General features: G+C 40.0%; 2 long non-coding RNA genes across 2 annotated transcripts in view; both read right to left on the reverse strand.

The window, feature by feature from the left end:
• Positions 1-23,198, reverse strand: part of LOC149502838 (uncharacterized) — a 118,784-nt gene that overhangs the window by 59,026 nt on the left and 36,560 nt on the right. The window lies entirely within an intron of this gene.
• On the reverse strand, positions 18,504-22,726 carry LOC149502839 (uncharacterized). The gene is made up of 3 exons (XR_016323260.1): positions 21,584-22,726; positions 19,272-19,372; positions 18,504-18,743 (listed from the first exon to the last, which is right to left on the reverse strand). It is a non-coding gene; the product is annotated as an uncharacterized LOC149502839 (long non-coding RNA).

The raw sequence follows: 23,198 nt of genomic DNA on the forward strand, positions 1-23,198 counted from the left end.
TATGCACCTGGACAAAAGACTGACATGGAAAAAACACATCCAATCAAAACGAGATGAGCTAAACATGCGGTTCAAAAACATTTACTGGCTGATGGCACGTAACTCGAAGCTTTCCACTGACAATAAGCTCCTAATCTACAAAATGATCCTGAAGCCAATATGGACGTATGGATTGCAACTGTGGGGAAGTGCATGCGACTCCAGTTTAAATATCATGCAAAGAATGCAGAATGGCATCTTAAGAACCATAGCAAACGTACCATGGTTTGTGACAAACACTGAGATCCATGAAGCCATGAACATGAGAACTGTTAAGGAAGAGATAAGGTTGACAGGGACTAAGTACAGAACTCGGCTGGAAAACCACCCAAATACCCTAGCTAATGAGTTGACAAAAGTCAGTTACATTAAACGACTGAAACGTCATGATATACAGGGAGTTGGTGACAGATGGTGATTAATGAGGAGTCTCCTGGTGAGGAGCCTCTTCAACGCGATGGCACACGCAACGGATCTGCTCATAGTCCAGGACTGATCGCAGATAAGCACATAAAAAAAAAAAAAAAAATTTAATTTTTAACATTATAATTATTTCTAAACAGCTGGTCAGTGTCCGGTGCCCGCCAGGTGTAGACCTACCTGCTCTGTGCCGAATCCACCGAACTGTCCACCTTGCAAGCCGCCTATTGAGAACCAGGACGGTTGTCAATGTCAACCGGGGTACATCTTGTCTGAAACAGAAGGGAAATGTGTTAAGATAGAAACCTGCCCTAGTAAGTTACGTAGTCACTACATCATATCTCGTTTCAATGTAAGGTAATATTTTATTCTACACGAAAATGGCAATAACCCAACACAAATTAAAATAAGAACAAAAATAAGTACAATAGGCCGTTTATAAGAAAAAATAAAATTTCCAAGCAGGTTTTCAGTACAGACGGTTGAGAAGAAAAGAAATAAGTACTTTAATACCAATGCGGTTCTTTGCATATATGTATCACTAGCTTTTGCCCGCGACTTCGTCCGCGTGGAATAGTTACTTTGGCATAACGCTAAATTTTAGCCGCGAATTCATTTACGTAGAAAGTGTAAATATTTTTGAATAATAGAATGTTATGGAGCTATTTAAGGTACCAAAATCACGCTTTTTACCAGACTTCAAACGATATATTCAACAGGCCTTTCATCCTAGTCTGTTCACAAGAACTAGATGCTCGTCACTGGGAAATACTCCCCCGCTAGAAACTACCACAGCATTAGAAGACAGTAGTTCTGATACTTTTGTACCAAAACCACCAGACTGGCAAAGGATCCCTGGAATTAGAAACCAAAAGAGAAAAAGACAAAAACTACAGTCACCCTCACCAGAAAAAATCACAACTAGCAATAGATTTAGCGAATTACCACTTGATTCTAAAGAACCCACGAAGGAGCCAATGGAAAAACGACCTAGTAAGCCACCTCCTATAATATTATATGGAGTTGAAGATGTCAACAAACTCCTGGAACTGCTGGAGTCTACAGTAGACAAAGACTGTTTTACAATAAAGATTGTCAATAGAAATCAACTGAGAGTAGTCTGCGTGGACACAGAAATATACAAAAACGTAATCACCTTAGTTCGAAAAAAAGGCCTTATAGGGCATACTTTCAACTTAAAAGACCAACGCTGCTATAGAATAGTCATCAAACACCTGCACCATACAACTCCACACAGTGCAATCAAAGAAGAAATCGAAAAGACGGGAAACAAAGTCCAAGGTGAAATTATAAACTCTAAGTTTGGACCAGACAAAAAACCAACTTCCACATTCTTTATTAATATCGAACCAGGAGCGAACAACGCCGCCGTGAAAGACATTAAATATATATACCATCAGTCAGTTATAATCGAAGATCCAAAAAAAAGAACCACGTTGCCACAATGTCAAAGGTGCCAGCAATATGGTCACTCTAAAAATTATTGCATGAGACCATACCGATGCGTGAAGTGTGGCCAAGGGCATAAAACCGCGGATTGCCCAAAGAAGGACCGCAATACACCAGCAAAATGCGCCCTTTGCCAAGGCGCACATCCGGCTAATTATAAAGGTTGTGAAGTTTACAAAGAAATTCTAAACAGACGTATGGCTAGGAATCTAACCTTCAGAACTAAAACACAAGTGACAAGCAGGACTGTCCCAATAGACTTTCGACCACAACCTCTCGAAAAAACACAAGAAAAACTTCTCTACTCGGATGTACTTAAAAAGGAAGAAACCCAGCCAACTACTACAATTAGCGTGAATAACAAATTAGAAGAATTACTCATCAAACAATCGGAGAAATTCGAATTAATCCTACAACAGATGAGCACTCTCATGAGTCTCATAGCTACTCTAGTCGAAAGAATATCAAAATGACCGCACTGAGGGTGGGTACCTGGAATATTAATGGTCTTCCTTCGAGCAAGACTGAGTTGGAACTGTTGATGAACAATAACCAGCTTGATGTTGTACTTGTCTCTGAAGCTCACTGTACAAGTAAAAGCAAAATTAGCATCAAAGGATGCCACATCTATGTGACTAATCATCCTGATGGAACTGGCCACGCGGGAACAGCCGTTGTGATAAGAAAATCAATTAAACATCAACTGCTGCCAGAATTTAGGACAAACCATATCCAAGCTACCACGGTTGCAGTCGAAACCCGCTGTGGACAATTGAATTTGTCAGCGGTATACTGCCCACCGAGACATACAATTAGCGCAACAAAGTTTACAGATTACTTCGCTACACTGGGGAGGAAATTTGTGGCTGGTGGAGACTGGAACGCCAAAAATACATATTGGGGCTCAAGGCTAACAACAACTAGAGCCAGACAACTAAAGCTAAGTCTCGAAGAAAACGGCCTCAGCACTGTCTCGTCTGGAGAACCAACTTACTGGCCTACGGATACAAATAAAAAACCAGATTTATTAGACTTCTTCATAGTAAAGGGACTCTCGAGAAATTATCTCAAGGCAGAGACTTGTCTAGACAGTAATTCTGACCACACACCTGTTCTCTTAACTATTAGTACGACGATTATTCATTATGACAAGCCTGATACCCTCTACAACAACCGCACTGATTGGGAAGGCTTCAAAGATTATATTGAAAACAATATCGAATTGAAAGTATCGTTGAAGACACCTGATGAAATAGATGAAGCAACTCAATATATTACTAACCTCATCCAAAAGGCTTGCTGGACTAATACACCCATTCCAAGGAAAAAATCTCAAGTGGTTGGAAATGTACCTCTCGAAGTAAAACACAAAATTTTAGAAAAAAGAAAGCTGCGTAGAATATGGCATCAAACTAGAAACAAAAGCGATAAGACTGCAATTAACAGAGCTATTAGAGAACTGAAAAACCTAATTGACAATGTGAATAATGCCACGCTACAAAATAATCTGGAAAACCTAACGGCCACAAAATCAACGGACCATTCACTCTGGAAATTTACAAAGGCACTGGTCAGACCACAACAATACAAATGTCCCATTAAAACTGTTTCTGGATGGACTAGGACAAGTACAGAGAAAGCGAACATGTTTGGAGAACATCTAGCCAACATCTTCAAGCCGAATGATAGCAATAATGTGGAGTTTGAAAATGCAGTTGAAAGTACACTGCAGCAAGACCTGCAACTCTCCACCCCACCAAGGCCAGTTACGATACAGGAGCTGAAAAGGACCATAATTAAATTACAAAATAAAAAAGCCCCTGGATTCGACCTCATCACCAAAGAAATTGTCACAGAGCTTCCCAAAAAGGCATTGGTCTTCCTGGTTACTCTCTTCAATAGTGTGCTTAGAGTGCAACATTTTCCCAGATTATGGAAAGTATCCATAGTGACAATGGTTCACAAGCCTGGAAAGCCCCCGGAAGAACCCACATCATACAGACCCATAAGCCTGTTGCCTGTGCTGTCCAAGATGTTTGAGAGGATTCTCTTGAGTAGAATATTACCCATACTCAATGAAAACAAAATTGTACCCAGACATCAATTCGGTTTTCGACAACAGCACTCTACCATAGAACAAGTGCATAGGGTCTGTGAAAAAATTCGATCATCCCTTGAAAACAAAGAATACTGCTCTGCCGTGTTTCTGGACATCCAGGCTGCGTTCGATAAGGTGTGGCATAAAGGCCTACTATACAAAATAAAGGCATTCTTACCCCATAGTTACTATCCACTGATGAAATCATACCTGATAGATAGAATTTCCCAGGTGAGAGAAGACGGAGAGCTATCAAATATTCACGATATAATGGCGGGAGTCCCACAGGGTACTGTTCAGGGACCCGTCTTGTACACCATATATACTGCTGACCTTCCTGAAACACAAGGCGTTACCACAGCTACATTTGCGGACGACACAGTACTACTTGCAAGCAGCACGGACCCAGCTGTTGCCTCTGCTACCTTGCAGAACAACCTTGACAAAGTGACTGAATGGCTCCAGAAATGGCGAATAAAGGCTAATACTACAAAATCCGTCCACATAACATTTACGCTTAGGAAAGGAAGCTGCGCATCGGTAAAAATGTGCGATATCACCCTGCCACAATGTGATACAGTCAGATACCTCGGTATGCACCTGGACAAAAGACTGACATGGAAAAAACACATCCAATCAAAACGAGATGAGCTAAACATGCGGTTCAAAAACATTTACTGGCTGATGGCACGTAACTCGAAGCTTTCCACTGACAATAAGCTCCTAATCTACAAAATGATCCTGAAGCCAATATGGACGTATGGATTGCAACTGTGGGGAAGTGCATGCGACTCCAGTTTAAATATCATGCAAAGAATGCAGAATGGCATCTTAAGAACCATAGCAAACGTACCATGGTTTGTGACAAACACTGAGATCCATGAAGCCATGAACATGAGAACTGTTAAGGAAGAGATAAGGTTGACAGGGACTAAGTACAGAACTCGGCTGGAAAACCACCCAAATACCCTAGCTAATGAGTTGACAAAAGTCAGTTACATTAAACGACTGAAACGTCATGATATACAGGGAGTTGGTGACAGATGGTGATTAATGAGGAGTCTCCTGGTGAGGAGCCTCTTCAACGCGATGGCACACGCAACGGATCTGCTCATAGTCCAGGACTGATCGCAGATAAGCACATAAAAAAAAAAAAAAAAAAATTTAATTTTTAACATTATAATTATTTCTAAACAGCTGGTCAGTGTCCGGTGCCCGCCAGGTGTAGACCTACCTGCTCTGTGCCGAATCCACCGAACTGTCCACCTTGCAAGCCGCCTATTGAGAACCAGGACGGTTGTCAATGTCAACCGGGGTACATCTTGTCTGAAACAGAAGGGAAATGTGTTAAGATAGAAACCTGCCCTAGTAAGTTACGTAGTCACTACATCATATCTCGTTTCAATGTAAGGTAATATTTTATTCTACACGAAAATGGCAATAACCCAACACAAATTAAAATAAGAACAAAAATAAGTACAATAGGCCGTTTATAAGAAAAAATAAAATTTCCAAGCAGGTTTTCAGTACAGACGGTTGAGAAGAAAAGATATAAGTACTTTAATACCAATGCGGTTCTTTGCATATATGTATCACTAGCTTTTGCCCGCGACTTCGTCCGCGTGGAATAGTTACTTTGGCATAACGCTAAATTTTAGCCGCGACTTCATTTACGTAGAAAGTGAAAATATTTTTGAATAATAGAATGTTATGGAGCTATTTAAGGTACCAAAATCACGCTTTTTACCAGACTTCAAAAGAGGAGGTTATCAATTCGACCACCTTTTTTATCTATGTATGTTCACCGATTTGTCGAGAATGCTTGGACCGATTCTGATAATTCTTTTTTCGTTTTTTTGTTTGAAAGAGTAGACTTCCCGAATGGTCCTGTAATCGTCAAGATCTGATGATGTGATCCTGGAGAAATCCAAAAAAATCTATAATTTTCAAAGCCTATCTTGAAGTTGTTTGGGTGTTTCTTGTTATACTTCTTATTCTGTGCCGCCGCGCGCCTTATACATCAACATTACGCGCTTGATAATTATTTTGCTGCGATGTTATTTTAAAACTGCGATATCATCTCATACTCATTAAAATACTCATAGCGAGATACTCATTAAAATCAAGTGAGGGGAAATTTCTTTAAAATTAAATTCCTGTAATGAATAACGTATTTATTTGGATAGGGATTAATATCATCTTTATAAAAACACCTTCACAAATAATGCTTTATTTTAGAACAAATTTGGTTAGAAAACGTTATAGTGAGCCAACCTTAAAATATTGACATATGCTGTGGCGGACTTTTTTAGAACTTTTAAAGGGGAACAATTTTGCCTTTTTATCGAAACTTTAACCGTTTCCGCAGCGCACGCAGCGGAAGTTCTCAAAATGGAAAAATACCCCGATTTTTAAACATTGTTTATAGGTGCTCCGCTTGTATTGGTCTTAACGTGATGTTATATAGCCTATAGCCTTCCTCAATAAATGAGCTATCTAACACTGAAATATTTTTTCAAATCGGACCTGTGGTTCCTGAGTTTAGCGCGTTCAACCAAACAAACAAAAAACTTTTCAGCTTTATAATATTAGTACAGATATGTGATACACTTTTCGCAACAAATATACATCATATTTCTGTCTTCTAGTCCTCGTCTCCCAGTTGAGCTTCTTGTGTCAGGGGTTGTGACCACCTCCATCCGTGTCTTTCGTACTTACGATCTTGTGTCATCTTGTTCTGTCTTTGATTACTTGTACATCATCGCAGACTCTGTAACCGAGTGTGGTGCAGATCTGTTCAAAAGAGTGCATTGGGTTGCTGCCTCGCCATATTTTCCCTTCCACTTTGCCAGTAACAACTAGCTTCTCGAAATTATCTCTATTTTTTCTGGCAATGTTCCCGAGGTACCCTAGGATTCGCTTATGGCAAATGCTGGAAAGCCTTATTTTCATTATTACTAGGAGTTTGCAAGGATAAAAGCAATAGCTTTATCAAGTTCGTTTTTGCATTTTTAATTTTTCTGCAAATAAATAAATATTTACTAACAATCACGCCACGTTAACTGGTCCCGTGATAAGTTCGTAAAGAACTTGTGTTACAGGTACCAGATAACGGAAGTAAATGTAAGATTTTTATTATACACATACATATATTTAATATACATCCATAATCCTGGAAAAGACATTTATATTTATCATACAAATATCTTCCCTTGACGGGATTCGAACCCGCGACCCCCTTGTGTAGTGACCATGTCACATACCCCTACACCAGACGGCCGTTAAAGATTTTAGATTTAGATTTTATATATTACTGAATCCAATTAAAATATCAATATCAAATAAAAATCCAAGTGTTACAAAAATATCTGTTACAATATGATACAATATGTAACATATATTTGTAACAGAACGAAACAGTAGGTTTAACTAAAATTGAACCACCAATTGGAAGAAGGGAATAAATCCCACACATTTACATGTATACATATATATAAATGAGTAATATACTTAGTCTGGCCATAAATACTGTTACAATAAAAAATAAAAAAAACTCTTTTGCAAATAACATTTATTACTTTTACAGTGTGTTAGTTTAATACATAAATATAAAACAATTTAAAGTATAAAAAGATTATTCGAAGTGGTCTCCATTGGCTGCAATACAGTTTTTTAAACGTTGAGGCCAGTTTTCAATAGAAGCACGCACTCTTTCCATGGGAAAAAATTTCACTGCCAATCGTACGGATTGTTTTAGGGACTCCAAATTATCATGGCGCTTAAAGCAAGCCGTACTCTCTAAAACTGACCATAAATCATAATCCAGCGGATTAAGATCGGGACTAGACGACGGCCAGTCTTCAGCTCTGATGAAGTCCGAAACGTTCGTTTCCAACCAAGACTGCGTAGACCGAGCTTTATGACCTGGCGCCGAGTCTTGCTGGAAGGACCATTCTTGATTATTGAACATGTTGTTGTTAAGGGGCTTCACTACCTCCTCAAGAATGGTATCTTGATACACTTGTGCCGATGTTTTGGTACCTTTTTCACAAAAGTATGGCTCAGTCACTCCTTCATAGCTAATACCCCACCAAACCATCACTGAAGTCGGAAAGTGCCCACGTTGCACTCTGTCGACTAATTGGGAAGCTTCCTTAGAGCTTTGAGCATAAATACGGTCATTTTGTTTGTTAAAATGTTGCTCAATTGTAAAAATTTTCTCATCCGTAAACAAAATTTTTCTATAACCTTCCTTTGCGTACAGCTTCAGTAGTTGTTTCGATTTTACCACCCTATTCTCTTTTAAATTATCAGTTAAGAAATGACCAGTATGTCTCTTATAGGCTGCAAGTCCTAAGTCATTTTTTAAAATACGCGACATGGTTCTAGGTGCTATCTTCATCTCCCGAGATAAAATCTTTTGCTTTCGGACAGGATTTCTTCGAATTCTTTCCCTTACTGCTTTGACTACCTTTTTCGTACGAACACTACGTGGACGGCCAGATCTTTTTCTGTCACAAACAGAGGAGGTCTCATTGCACCTATTAATAGCCCGGTACACAAACATTTTACTAATACCAAGCGTATGGAGAGTTTTAAAAATCGCATTTAGCTCCATACCTACTTTGTGTAATGCAATCACAGCGATTCGGTTCTCTTTATCACCCCACTCCATTTTAATATCGCAAAATATTGTACAATGTATTGGCGCCAAAATGAGAAAACTCAATGAGCAATCACATAAAAATTACAGATTCCAAATTCAAATGTAATATTTTGTTTATTTTTAATTGTAACAGTATTTATGGCCAGACTAAGTATTTCAGCCAGATCTATTAGTAAATAAGTAAGAATTTATATTTTCTTCAATATCAGTGATGCTACGTGAGCCTTTAAGTTGAAAGTAAAAACTTATAAAGTTTTTTTTAATTATCTCCATTATTGTTTTTTTGGATTTATTCTCTTTTTCCAATTTCTGGTTCGATTAATGAGGAACATTATTTTAGATCCGTGCAATGCAAACGAAACGCTCGTATCCTGCAAAGCTGGCTGTCCCACCGACTACTGTCCAACTAGCGACAGTCGCGCCGTAGTTGCTTGCTCGCTCGCTTACCCATGCAATCCTGGCTGCGTTTGTAAACAAAATTATAAGCTCCTCAGTGAGAATGACAAGAGATGTGTACTGGCCACAGACTGTCGTAAGTACAACATGTAATACAATCAACGCTGTTTTAGTGGTTTTTTGATGCTATTGAGGGATAAGCTCATGGTCCACTCTTGAATGCCGCTTCTCCTAGAACAAAACATTTATACAGTACGACCTATACCCACTACTGAAATACTCCAATGTTTTCTTTTGTGAATTAATTAATCTTCTAAGGTTTCTAAGATTAGTAAAGTTACACACAATAATAACTAAATTATTTTTGAATGAAATGCGTAAAATAGATTCAGTTTTGGTATTGCAGGCGGAGGCAGACGAAGAATTAAAAACATTTTTTTTGAAATTTAATCGTCCTTGTCTATAAATTGTTAACACCCTAATCAACGTGTTCAAGACATACTTTATAATCTTTGTTTTTTTTATAGTACATTAGAGAAATATTATATATAGTATTTTCTTTGGAGCCGGCTTGTCTTGAATCATTAAATATTTATTTAATTACACATTACAATGTGTACATTTATTAACATCTAACTTCACACATCGAGATACCTGCTGAGTTGCTGCTAGTCAAATGTACAGTAGAGTTAGCGCGGATGCATTCTTGCGTCTCCTGCACACCAACGAAAACTTTTTAAGGGCTTAGTTATCAGTTGAAACCTGTTTCAGCTCCAGTGACGTGCACACGACCCAACGAAGTTTGGAATCCGTGTGCACAATGTTTGGCGGAACGATGCGAGGATGTAAACAGTACCTCTAACCTGAATTGTCCTGCTCAGCTGCGCTCTTACTGCAGGCCGCAGTGCGTGTGTGCAAAAGGCTATTACAGGAACAACAATGACGTTTGTGTCCCGAAGAACGCGTGTCGTAAGTGAAATGTTATAGAACATTAATATCTTGACTTTCCTAGATTTCTTTATGTGTTAAGTCGATGATCTGTTATGATGATAGTATGTCTGCCTATTAACCGGAAAGAAGAGTTTCACATGGTTCACATATTTTTTGAGGTTACTTCTATTCTTGTAATAAATATTTATTGGAGTCCTTCCGGAAATCCTATTTGAAGTTCATCGTTTTTTTTATTTAAAATGTTAACACAAACTATTATTTCTAAACAGCTGGTCAGTGTCCGGTGCCCGCCAGGTGTAGACCTACCTGCTCTGTGCCGAATCCACCGAACTGTCCACCTTACAAGCCGCCTGCTGAGAACGTGGACGGATGTCAATGTCAAGAAGGGTACATCTTGTCTGAAACAGAAGGGAAATGTGTTAAAATAGAAACCTGCCCTAGTAAGTTACGTTTAAATTTGTTTTCCTACCTAAGCTGAGAGCCTTGAGAGGCTATATCAGCGTAACCTTAACTAGTAGGTGAGCTCACGGGGCTCAAACCTGACGACGTTGCTAACACGAACCCTAGCAAGAGCCGTGCTTCGCAGAATCTACCACCGGATCGGAAACGCGACCCACTGAGAAGATCCGGCGAGAAACTCAGTAGGCTGTGTCTGAGGGTTAATTTACTCGTCGAGCCCTTCGTCGCAAGCGACGGATTCGACGATAGCGATGACTGGTGCTTGAGGTTAATTTACGTAGTCACTACATCATACCTCTTTTAATGAAATTTAATTACATTTGTAAGCTTCAATTCTTCAATTCTACATGAAAGTTGCAACAACCCAAATTAAACTAAAAATTAACACAAAAACTAAAAAGTGCAATAGGCCGTTTCTGAGAAAAAATAAAATTTCCACGCGGGTTTTCAGTACATACGGTGCAGAAGAAAAGATATAAGTACTTTAGTACAAATGCGGCGCTTTCCATATATGTATCATAATAATATGTGATATCCTTTTTCCCAACAAATATACATCAAATTTCTGTCTTCTAGTCCTCGTCATCCAGTTGAGCTTCTTGTGGCAGGGGTTGTGACCACCTCCATCCGTGTCTTTCGTACTTACGATCTTGTGTCATCTTGTTCTGTCTTTGATTACTTGTACATCATCGCAGACTCTGTAACCGAGTGTGGTGCAGATCTGTTCAAAAGGAACGCATTAGGTTGCTGCCTCGCCATATTTTTCCTTCCACTTTGCCAGTAACAACTAGCTTCTCTAAATTATTTCTATGTTTTCGGGCAATGTTTCCGAGGTACTCTAGAATTAGCTTAAAGCAAATGTTAGAAAGCCTTGTGTTGTTTATTATTAAGAGTTTGCAGGGATAAAACCAATAGATTAATCAAGCTCGTCTTTGCATTTTTAATTGTTTTATCAAAATATAAGTTTTTTGTATGACTGAATCTAATTAAAATTTCAATATCCAAGTGTTACAAATATCTGTTACAATTGATAGTGTTAACTAGAATTAATTAGGAACTTTATTTTAGGTCCGTGCAATGCAAACGAAACGCTCGTATCCTGCAAAGCTGGTTGTCCCGCCGACTATTGTCCAACAAGCGACAGCCGCGCTGTAGCTGCATGCGCACGTCCCTACCCATGCAGTCCTGGCTGCGTTTGTAAACAAAATTATAAGCTCCTAAGTGAGAATGACAAGAGATGTGTACTGACCACAGACTGTCGTAAGTACAACATGTAATACAATCAACGCTGTTTTGGTGGTTTTTTGATGCTATTGACGAGATGAGGTCCACTCTTGAATGCCGTTTCCCCTAGAACAAATATTTATACAATACCTATATTAACTACTGAAATACTCCAATGTTGTTTTTTCCTGAATTTATATGGAACTTTCTAAGATTAGTAAAGTTACAAACAATAATGATTAAATTATTAAGCTATTGCATAGATTTCATCGCGGGCCTTGAGTATCATTATCATCATCATCATCAGCCATTATCTGCCCACTGCTGGACATAGGCCTTCCCCAATGCCTTCCACATAATGCGGTCTTCCGCCTTCCGCATCCAACGACTTCCCGCCGTGTGTAATAAGTCATCAGTCGACCTGGTTGGAGGACACCCCACGCTCCTGGTACCCATCCGTGGCCTCCATTCGAGGACTTTCCTCCCCTATCTGGCGTCGCTGGCTCGACAGATGTGACCGGCCCATTGCTACTTCAGCCTGCTAACTTTGAGAGCTATGTCGTCGACTTTGATTCTCCGTCGAATTTCTTCGTTCCGGATTTTGTCCCTTAGAGAAATACCGAGCATAGCTCTCTCCATCGCCCGCTGTGCGACTCTTAACTTATGGGCCAGCCCTGCCGTCAGTCTCCAGGTTTCCGCGCCGTAGGTTATCGCGGGGAGAACGCCTTGAGCGCGGCGACCGAATCATGAAATTCCGTAACAAAAAAAAACCTTACACCCCTCACTCCGCCTATCATGTAGCTCGCGTTCAACACATTCACACGTTGCGCTTGTGTAGTGTTTGTGAATAAGCGCGTGGCGTGACGTCACACTGCATGCGCATCATGAAATTATTGATTTCTTTTTTTTTGTTTTAGATATATATTTAATTTTTTAATTTTCTACCAGTGATTGGATTCTTTGCATAAGCCGACTTCTTGAACTAATTTATACTTTTTTATTTGCATAGATGGGTGAGCGAGCTCACGGACCACCTGATGTTAAGTGGTTACTGGAGCCCAGATACATTTACTTTTTAATGTTTAATATAGCGTGGTCCTGTTTTATTATTGTTTTAATATTAAATTATCATTGTCTAATTATAATTGCATAAGTTGATAAAAAATGCTATGCAATAGCTTTACCGCGGCAGTTCCCGAGTGCCACATGTTTTTTTTAAATGAAATTCAGTTTTGGTATGGCAGGCGGAGGCAGACAAAGTATTAAAAATATGGTTTTTTTTATTTTTATTGCTAGATAGGTGGACGAGCTCGCAGCCCACCTGGTGTTAAGTGGTTACTGGAGCCCATAGACATTTACGACGTAAATGCGCCACCCACCTCGAGATATAAGTTCTAAGGTCTCAAGTATAGTTACAACAGCTGCTCCACCCTTCAAACCGAAACGCATTACTGCTTTACGGCAGAAATAGGCAGGGTGGTGGTACCCACCCGGGCGGACTCACAAGAGGTCCTACCACCAGTAAGTTTGTTAGCAATTTAATCGTCCTTGTCTATAAAATGTTAACACCCTAATCAACGTATTCAAGACATAGTACTTTAATATGAAAAAATTTTTATAGTACATTAGAGAAATATTATAGATAGTATTTCTTTTGGAGTCGGGTTGTTGTGTATCATTAAATATTTATTTTACTGCACATCTGACATCACACATCGAGATACCTGCTCAGCTGCTGCTAGTCAAAATTAAAATTAAATGCAAAGCAGAGATATCGCGGACGCATTTTGCGTCTCTTGCACACCAACGAAAACTTTTTAAGGGCTTAGTTATCAGTTGAAACCTGTTTCAGCTCCAGTGACGTGCACACGACCCAACGAAGTTTGGAATCCGTGTGCACAATGTTTGGCGGAACGATGCGAGGATGTAAACAGTACCTCTAACCTGAATTGTCCTGCTGAACTGCGCTCTTACTGCAGGCCGCAGTGCGTGTGTGCAAAAGGCTATTACAGGAACAACAATGACGTTTGTGTCCCGAAGAACGCGTGTCGTAAGTGAAATGTTATAGAACATTAATATCTTGACTTTCCTAGATTTCTTTATGTGTTAAGTCGATGATCTGTTATGATGATAGTATGTCTGCCTATTAACCGGAAAGAAGAGTTTCACACGGTTCACATATTTTTTGAGGTTACTTCTATTCTTGTAATAAATATTTATTGGAGTCCTTCCGGAAATCCTATTTGAAGTTCATCGTTTTTTTAATTTAAAATGTTAACACAAACTATTATTTCTAAACAGCTGGTCAGTGTCCGGTGCCCGCCAGGTGTAGACCTACCTGCTCTGTGCCGAATCCACCGAACTGTCCACCTTACAAGCCGCCTGCTGAGAACGTGGACGGATGTCAATGTCAAGAAGGGTACATCTTGTCTGAAACAGAAGGGAAATGTGTTAAAATAGAAACCTGCCCTAGTAAGTTACGTTTAAATTTGTTTTCCTACCTAAGCTGAGAGCCTTGAGAGGCTATATCAGCGTAACCTTAACTAGTAGGTGAGCTCACGGGGCTCAAACCTGACGACGTTGCTAACACGAACCCTAGCAAGAGCCGTGCTTCGCAGAATCTACCACCGGATCGGAAACGCGACCCACTGAGAAGATCCGGCGAGAAACTCAGTAGGCTGTGTCTGAGGGTTAATTTACTCGTCGAGCCCTTCGTCGCAAGCGACGGATTCGACAATAGCGATGACTGGTGCTTGAGGTTAATTTACGTAGTCACTACATCATACCTCTTTTAATGAAATTTAATTACATTTGTAAGCTTCAATTCTTCAATTCTACATGAAAGTTGCAACAACCCAAATTAAACTAAAAATTAACACAAAAACTAAAAAGTGCAATAGGCCGTTTCTGAGAAAAAATAAAATTTCCACGCGGGTTTTCAGTACATACGGTGCAGAAGAAAAGATCTAAGTACTTTAGTACTAATGCGGCGCTTTCCATATATGTATCATAATAATATGTGATATCCTTTTTCCCAACAAATATACATCAAATTTCTGTCTTCTAGTCTTCGTCTCCCAGTTGAGCTTCTTGTGTCAGGGGTTGTGACCACCTCCATCCGTGTCTTTCGTACTTACGATCTTGTGTCATCTTGTTCTGTCTTTGATTACTTGTACATCATCGCAGACTCTGTAACCGAGTGTGGTGCAGATCTGTTCAAAAGGAACGCATTAGGTTGCTGCCTCGCCATATTTTTCCTTCCACTTTGCCAGTAACAACTAGCTTCTCTAAATTATTTCTATGTTTTCCGGCAATGTTTCCGAGGTACTCTAGAATTAGCTTAAAGCAAATGTTAGAAAGCCTTGTGTTGTTTATTATTAAGAGTTTGCAGGGATAAAACCAATAGATTAATCAAGCTCGTCTTTGCATTTTTAATTGTTTTATCAAAATATAAGTTTTTTGTATGACTGAATCCAATTAAAATTTCAATATCCAAGTGTTACAAATATCTGTTACAATAATTACAATATGATACAATATGTGACGGATATTTGTAACGGTACGGATTGATAGTGTTAACTAGAATTAATTAGGAACTTTATTTTAGGTCCGTGCAATGCAAACGAAACGCTCGTATCCTGCAAAGCTGGTTGTCCCGCCGACTATTGTCCAACAAGCGACAGCCGCGCTGTAGCTGCATGCGCGCGTCCCTACCCATGCAATCCTGGCTGCGTTTGTAAACAAAATTATAAGCTCCTAAGTGAGAATGACAAGAGATGTGTACTGACCACAGACTGTCGTAAGTACAACATGTAATACAATCAACGCTGTTTTGGTGGTTTTTTGATGCTATTGACGAGATGAGGTCCACTCTTGAATGCCGTTTCCCCTAGAACAAATATTTATACAATACCTATATTAACTACTGAAATACTCCAATGTTGTTTTTTCCTGAATTTATATGGAACTTTCTAAGATTAGTAAAGTTACAAACAATAATGATTAAATTATTAAGCTATTGCATAGATTTCATCGCGGGCCTTAAGCATCATTATCATCATCATCATCATCAGCCATTATCTGTCCACTGCTGGACATAGGCCTTCCCCAATGCCTTCCACATAATGCGGTCTTCTGCCTTCCGCATCCAACGACTTCCCGCCGTGTGTAATAAGTCATCAGTCGACCTGGTTGGAGGACGCCCCACGCTCCTGGTACCCATCCGTGGCCTCCATTCGAGGACTTTCCTCCCCCATCTGGCGTCGCTGGCTCGACAGATGTGACCGGCCCATTGCTACTTCAGCCTGCTAACTTTGAGAGCTATGTCGTCGACTTTGATTCTCCGTCGAATTTCTTCGTTCCGGATTTTGTCCCTTAGAGAAATACCGAGCATAGCTCTCTCCATCGCCCGCTGTGCGACTCTTAACTTATGGGACAGCCCTGCCGTCAGTCTCCAGGTTTCCACGCCGTAGGTTATCGCGGGGAGAACGCCTTGAGCGCGGCGACCGAATCATGAAATTCCGTAACAAAAAAAAACCTTACACCCCTCACTCCGCCTACCATGTAGCTCGCGTTCAACACATTCACACGTTGCGCGTGTGTAGTGTTTGTGAATAAGCGCGTGGCGTGACGTCACACTGCATGCGCATCATGAAATTATTGATTTTTTTTTTGTTTTAGAGAGATATATATATTTTTTTTTTTTTAATTTTCTACCAGTGATGGGATTCTTTGCATAAGCCGACTTCTTGAACTAATTTATACTTTTTTATTTGCATAGATGGGTGAGCGAGCTCACGGACCACCTGATGTTAAGTGGTTACTGGAGCCCAGATATATTTACAACTTTTGTTTGTTTGTTTTATTGCATAGATGGGTGAACGAGCTCACGGCCCACCTGATGTTAAGTGCTTACTGGCTAAGTGCCCAGATACATTTACTTTTTAATGTTTAATATCGCGTGGTCCTGTTTTATTATTTTTTTATATTAAATTATCATTTTCTAATTATAATTGCATAAGTTGATAAAAGATGCTATGCAATAGCTTTACCGCGGCAGTTCCCGAGTGCCACATGTTTTTTTTTTAATGAAATTCAGTTTTGGTATTGCAGGCGGAGGCAGACTAAGTATTAAAAATATTGTTTTTTTTTTTTTTTTATTGCTATATAGGTGGACGAGCTCGCAGCCCACCTGGTGTTAAGTGGTTACTGGAGCCCATAGACATTTACGACGTAAATGCGCCACCCACCTCGAGATATAAGTTCTAAGGTCTCAAGTATAGTTACAACAGCTGCTCCACCCTTCAAACCGAAACGCATTACTGCTTTACGGCAGAAATAGGCAGGGTGGTGGTACCCACCCGGGCGGACTCACAAGAGGTCCTACCACCAGTAAGTTTGTTAGCAATTTAATCGTCCTTGTCTATAAAATGTTAACACCCATATTATAGATAGTATTTCTTTTGGAGTCGGGTTGTTGTGTATCATTAAATATTTATTTTACTGCACATCTGACATCACATATCGAGATACCTGCTCAGCTGCTGCTAGTCAAAATTAAAATTAAATGCAAAGCAGAGATATCGCGGACGCATTTTGCGTCTCTTGCACACCAACGAAAACTTTTTAAGGGCTTAGTTATCAGTTGAAACCTGTTTCAGCTCCAGTGACGTGCACACGACCCAACGAAGTTTGGAATCCGTGTGCACAATGTTTGGCGGAACGATGCGAGGATGTAAACAGTACCTCTAACCTGAATTGTCCTGCTGAACTGCGCTCTTACTGCAGGCCGCAGTGCGTGTGTGCAAAAGGCTATTACAGGAACAACAATGACGTTTGTGTCCCGAAGAACGCGTGTCGTAAGTGAAATGTTATAGAACATTAATATCTTGACTTTCCTAGATTTCTTTATGTGTTAAGTCGATGATCTGTTATGATGATAGTATGTCTGCCTATTAACCGGAAAGAAGAGTTTCACACGGTTCACATATTTTTTGAGGTTACTTCTATTCTTGTAATAAATATTTATTGGAGTCCTTCCGGAAATCCTATTTGAAGTTCATCGTTTTTTTAATTTAAAATGTTAACACAAACTATTATTTCTAAACAGCTGGTCAGTGTCCGGTGCCCGCCAGGTGTAGACCTACCTGCTCTGTGCCGAATCCACCGAACTGTCCACCTTACAAGCCGCCTGCTGAGAACGTGGACGGATGTCAATGTCAAGAAGGGTACATCTTGTCTGAAACAGAAGGGAAATGTGTTAAAATAGAAACCTGCCCTAGTAAGTTACGTTTAAATTTGTTTTCCTACCTAAGCTGAGAGCCTTGAGAGGCTATATCAGCGTAACCTTAACTAGTAGGTGAGCTCACGGGGCTCAAACCTGACGACGTTGCTAACACGAACCCTAGCAAGAGCCGTGCTTCGCAGAATCTACCACCGGATCGGAAACGCGACCCACTGAGAAGATCCGGCGAGAAACTCAGTAGGCTGTGTCTGAGGGTTAATTTACTCGTCGAGCCCTTCGTCGCAAGCGACGGATTCGACGATAGCGATGACTGGTGCTTGAGGTTAATTTACGTAGTCACTACATCATACCTCTTTTAATGAAATTTAATTACATTTGTAAGCTTCAATTCTTCAATTCTACATGAAATTTGCAACAACCCAAATTAAACTAAAAATTAACACAAAAACTAAAAAGTGCAATAGGCCGTTTCTGAGAAAAAATAAAATTTCCCCGCGGGTTTTCAGTACATACGGTGCAGAAGAAAAGATATAAGTACTTTAGTACAAATGCGGCGCTTTCCATATATGTATCATAATAATATGTGATATCCTTTTTCCCAACAAATATACATCAAATTTCTGTCTTCTAGTCCTCGTCATCCAGTTGAGCTTCTTGTGGCAGGGGTTGTGACCACCTCCATCCGTGTCTTTCGTACTTACGATCTTGTGTCATCTTGTTCTGTCTTTGATTACTTGTACATCATCGCAGACTCTGTAACCGAGTGTGGTGCAGATCTGTTCAAAAGGAACGCATTAGGTTGCTGCCTCGCCATATTTTTCCTTCCACTTTGCCAGTAACAACTAGCTTCTCTAAATTATTTCTATGTTTTCGGGCAATGTTTCCGAGGTACTCTAGAATTAGCTTAAAGCAAATGTTAGAAAGCCTTGTGTTGTTTATTATTAAGAGTTTGCAGGGATAAAACCAATAGATTAATCAAGCTCGTCTTTGCATTTTTAATTGTTTTATCAAAATATAAGTTTTTTGTATGACTGAATCTAATTAAAATTTCAATATCCAAGTGTTACAAATATCTGTTACAATTGATAGTGTTAACTAGAATTAATTAGGAACTTTATTTTAGGTCCGTGCAATGCAAACGAAACGCTCGTATCCTGCAAAGCTGGTTGTCCCGCCGACTATTGTCCAACAAGCGACAGCCGCGCTGTAGCTGCATGCGCGCGTCCCTACCCATGCAGTCCTGGCTGCGTTTGTAAACAAAATTATAAGCTCCTAAGTGAGAATGACAAGAGATGTGTACTGACCACAGACTGTCGTAAGTACAACATGTAATACAATCAACGCTGTTTTGGTGGTTTTTTGATGCTATTGACGAGATGAGGTCCACTCTTGAATGCCGTTTCCCCTAGAACAAATATTTATACAATACCTATATTAACTACTGAAATACTCCAATGTTGTTTTTTCCTGAATTTATATGGAACTTTCTAAGATTAGTAAAGTTACAAACAATAATGATTAAATTATTAAGCTATTGCATAGATTTCATCGCGGGCCTTGAGTATCATTATCATCATCATCATCAGCCATTATCTGCCCACTGCTGGACATAGGCCTTCCCCAATGCCTTCCACATAATGCGGTCTTCCGCCTTCCGCATCCAACGACTTCCCGCCGTGTGTAATAAGTCATCAGTCGACCTGGTTGGAGGACACCCCACGCTCCTGGTACCCATCCGTGGCCTCCATTCGAGGACTTTCCTCCCCTATCTGGCGTCGCTGGCTCGACAGATGTGACCGGCCCATTGCTACTTCAGCCTGCTAACTTTGAGAGCTATGTCGTCGACTTTGATTCTCCGTCGAATTTCTTCGTTCCGGATTTTGTCCCTTAGAGAAATACCGAGCATAGCTCTCTCCATCGCCCGCTGTGCGACTCTTAACTTATGGGCCAGCCCTGCCGTCAGTCTCCAGGTTTCCGCGCCGTAGGTTATCGCGGGGAGAACGCCTTGAGCGCGGCGACCGAATCATGAAATTCCGTAACAAAAAAAAACCTTACACCCCTCACTCCGCCTATCATGTAGCTCGCGTTCAACACATTCACACGTTGCGCTTGTGTAGTGTTTGTGAATAAGCGCGTGGCGTGACGTCACACTGCATGCGCATCATGAAATTATTGATTTCTTTTTTTTTGTTTTAGATATATATTTAATTTTTTAATTTTCTACCAGTGATTGGATTCTTTGCATAAGCCGACTTCTTGAACTAATTTATACTTTTTTATTTGCATAGATGGGTGAGCGAGCTCACGGACCACCTGATGTTAAGTGGTTACTGGAGCCCAGATACATTTACTTTTTAATGTTTAATATAGCGTGGTCCTGTTTTATTATTGTTTTAATATTAAATTATCATTGTCTAATTATAATTGCATAAGTTGATAAAAAATGCTATGCAATAGCTTTACCGCGGCAGTTCCCGAGTGCCACATGTTTTTTTTAAATGAAATTCAGTTTTGGTATGGCAGGCGGAGGCAGACAAAGTATTAAAAATATGGTTTTTTTTTTTTTATTGCTAGATAGGTGGACGAGCTCGCAGCCCACCTGGTGTTAAGTGGTTACTGGAGCCCATAGACATTTACGACGTAAATGCGCCACCCACCTCGAGATATAAGTTCTAAGGTCTCAAGTATAGTTACAACAGCTGCTCCACCCTTCAAACCGAAACGCATTACTGCTTTACGGCAGAAATAGGCAGGGTGGTGGTACCCACCCGGGCGGACTCACAAGAGGTCCTACCACCAGTAAGTTTGTTAGCAATTTAATCGTCCTTGTCTATAAAATGTTAACACCCTAATCAACGTATTCAAGACATAGTACTTTAATATGAAAAAATTTTTATAGTACATTAGAGAAATATTATAGATAGTATTTCTTTTGGAGTCGGGTTGTTGTGTATCATTAAATATTTATTTTACTGCACATCTGACATCACACATCGAGATACCTGCTCAGCTGCTGCTAGTCAAAATTAAAATTAAATGCAAAGCAGAGATATCGCGGACGCATTTTGCGTCTCTTGCACACCAACGAAAACTTTTTAAGGGCTTAGTTATCAGTTGAAACCTGTTTCAGCTCCAGTGACGTGCACACGACCCAACGAAGTTTGGAATCCGTGTGCACAATGTTTGGCGGAACGATGCGAGGATGTAAACAGTACCTCTAACCTGAATTGTCCTGCTGAACTGCGCTCTTACTGCAGGCCGCAGTGCGTGTGTGCAAAAGGCTATTACAGGAACAACAATGACGTTTGTGTCCCGAAGAACGCGTGTCGTAAGTGAAATGTTATAGAACATTAATATCTTGACTTTCCTAGATTTCTTTATGTGTTAAGTCGATGATCTGTTATGATGATAGTATGTCTGCCTATTAACCGGAAAGAAGAGTTTCACACGGTTCACATATTTTTTGAGGTTACTTCTATTCTTGTAATAAATATTTATTGGAGTCCTTCCGGAAATCCTATTTGAAGTTCATCGTTTTTTTAATTTAAAATGTTAACACAAACTATTATTTCTAAACAGCTGGTCAGTGTCCGGTGCCCGCCAGGTGTAGACCTACCTGCTCTGTGCCGAATCCACCGAACTGTCCACCTTACAAGCCGCCTGCTGAGAACGTGGACGGATGTCAATGTCAAGAAGGGTACATCTTGTCTGAAACAGAAGGGAAATGTGTTAAAATAGAAACCTGCCCTAGTAAGTTACGTTTAAATTTGTTTTCCTACCTAAGCTGAGAGCCTTGAGAGGCTATATCAGCGTAACCTTAACTAGTAGGTGAGCTCACGGGGCTCAAACCTGACGACGTTGCTAACACGAACCCTAGCAAGAGCCGTGCTTCGCAGAATCTACCACCGGATCGGAAACGCGACCCACTGAGAAGATCCGGCGAGAAACTCAGTAGGCTGTGTCTGAGGGTTAATTTACTCGTCGAGCCCTTCGTCGCAAGCGACGGATTCGACGATAGCGATGACTGGTGCTTGAGGTTAATTTACGTAGTCACTACATCATACCTCTTTTAATGAAATTTAATTACATTTGTAAGCTTCAATTCTTCAATTCTACATGAAAGTTGCAACAACCCAAATTAAACTAAAAATTAACACAAAAACTAAAAAGTGCAATAGGCCGTTTCTGAGAAAAAATAAAATTTCCACGCGGGTTTTCAGTACATACGGTGCAGAAGAAAAGATATAAGTACTTTAGTACCAATGCGGCGCTTTCCATATATGTATCATAATAATATGTGATATCCTTTTTCCCAACAAATATACATCAAATTTCTGTCTTCTAGTCCTCGTCTCCCAGTTGAGCTTCTTGTGTCAGGGGTTGTGACCACCTCCATCCGTGTCTTTCGTACTTACGATCTTGTGTCATCTTGTTCTGTCTTTGATTACTTGTACATCATCGCAGACTCTGTAACCGAGTGTGGTGCAGATCTGTTCAAAAGGAACGCATTAGGTTGCTGCCTCGCCATATTTTTCCTTCCACTTTGCCAGTAACAACTAGCTTCTCTAAATTATTTCTATGTTTTCCGGCAATGTTTCCGAGGTACTCTAGAATTAGCTTAAAGCAAATGTTAGAAAGCCTTGTGTTGTTTATTATTAAGAGTTTGCAGGGATAAAACCAATAGATTAATCAAGCTCGTCTTTGCATTTTTAATTGTTTTATCAAAATATAAGTTTTTTGTATGACTGAATCTAATTAAAATTTCAATATCCAAGTGTTACAAATATCTGTTACAATTGATAGTGTTAACTAGAATTAATTAGGAACTTTATTTTAGGTCCGTGCAATGCAAACGAAACGCTCGTATCCTGCAAAGCTGGTTGTCCCGCCGACTATTGTCCAACAAGCGACAGCCGCGCTGTAGCTGCATGCGCGCGTCCCTACCCATGCAGTCCTGGCTGCGTTTGTAAACAAAATTATAAGCTCCTAAGTGAGAATGACAAGAGATGTGTACTGACCACAGACTGTCGTAAGTACAACATGTAATACAATCAACGCTGTTTTGGTGGTTTTTTGATGCTATTGACGAGATGAGGTCCACTCTTGAATGCCGTTTCTCCTAGAACAAATATTTATACAATCCCTATATTAACTACTGAAATACTCCAATGTTGTTTTTTCCTGAATTTATATGGAACTTTCTAAGATTAGTAAAGTTACAAACGATAATG

The sequence above is a fragment of the Bombyx mandarina genome, chromosome 06, assembly GCF_030267445.1.
Source record: "Bombyx mandarina strain Sakado chromosome 06, ASM3026744v2".
NCBI classification, from domain to species: Eukaryota; Metazoa; Arthropoda; class Insecta; order Lepidoptera; family Bombycidae; genus Bombyx; species Bombyx mandarina.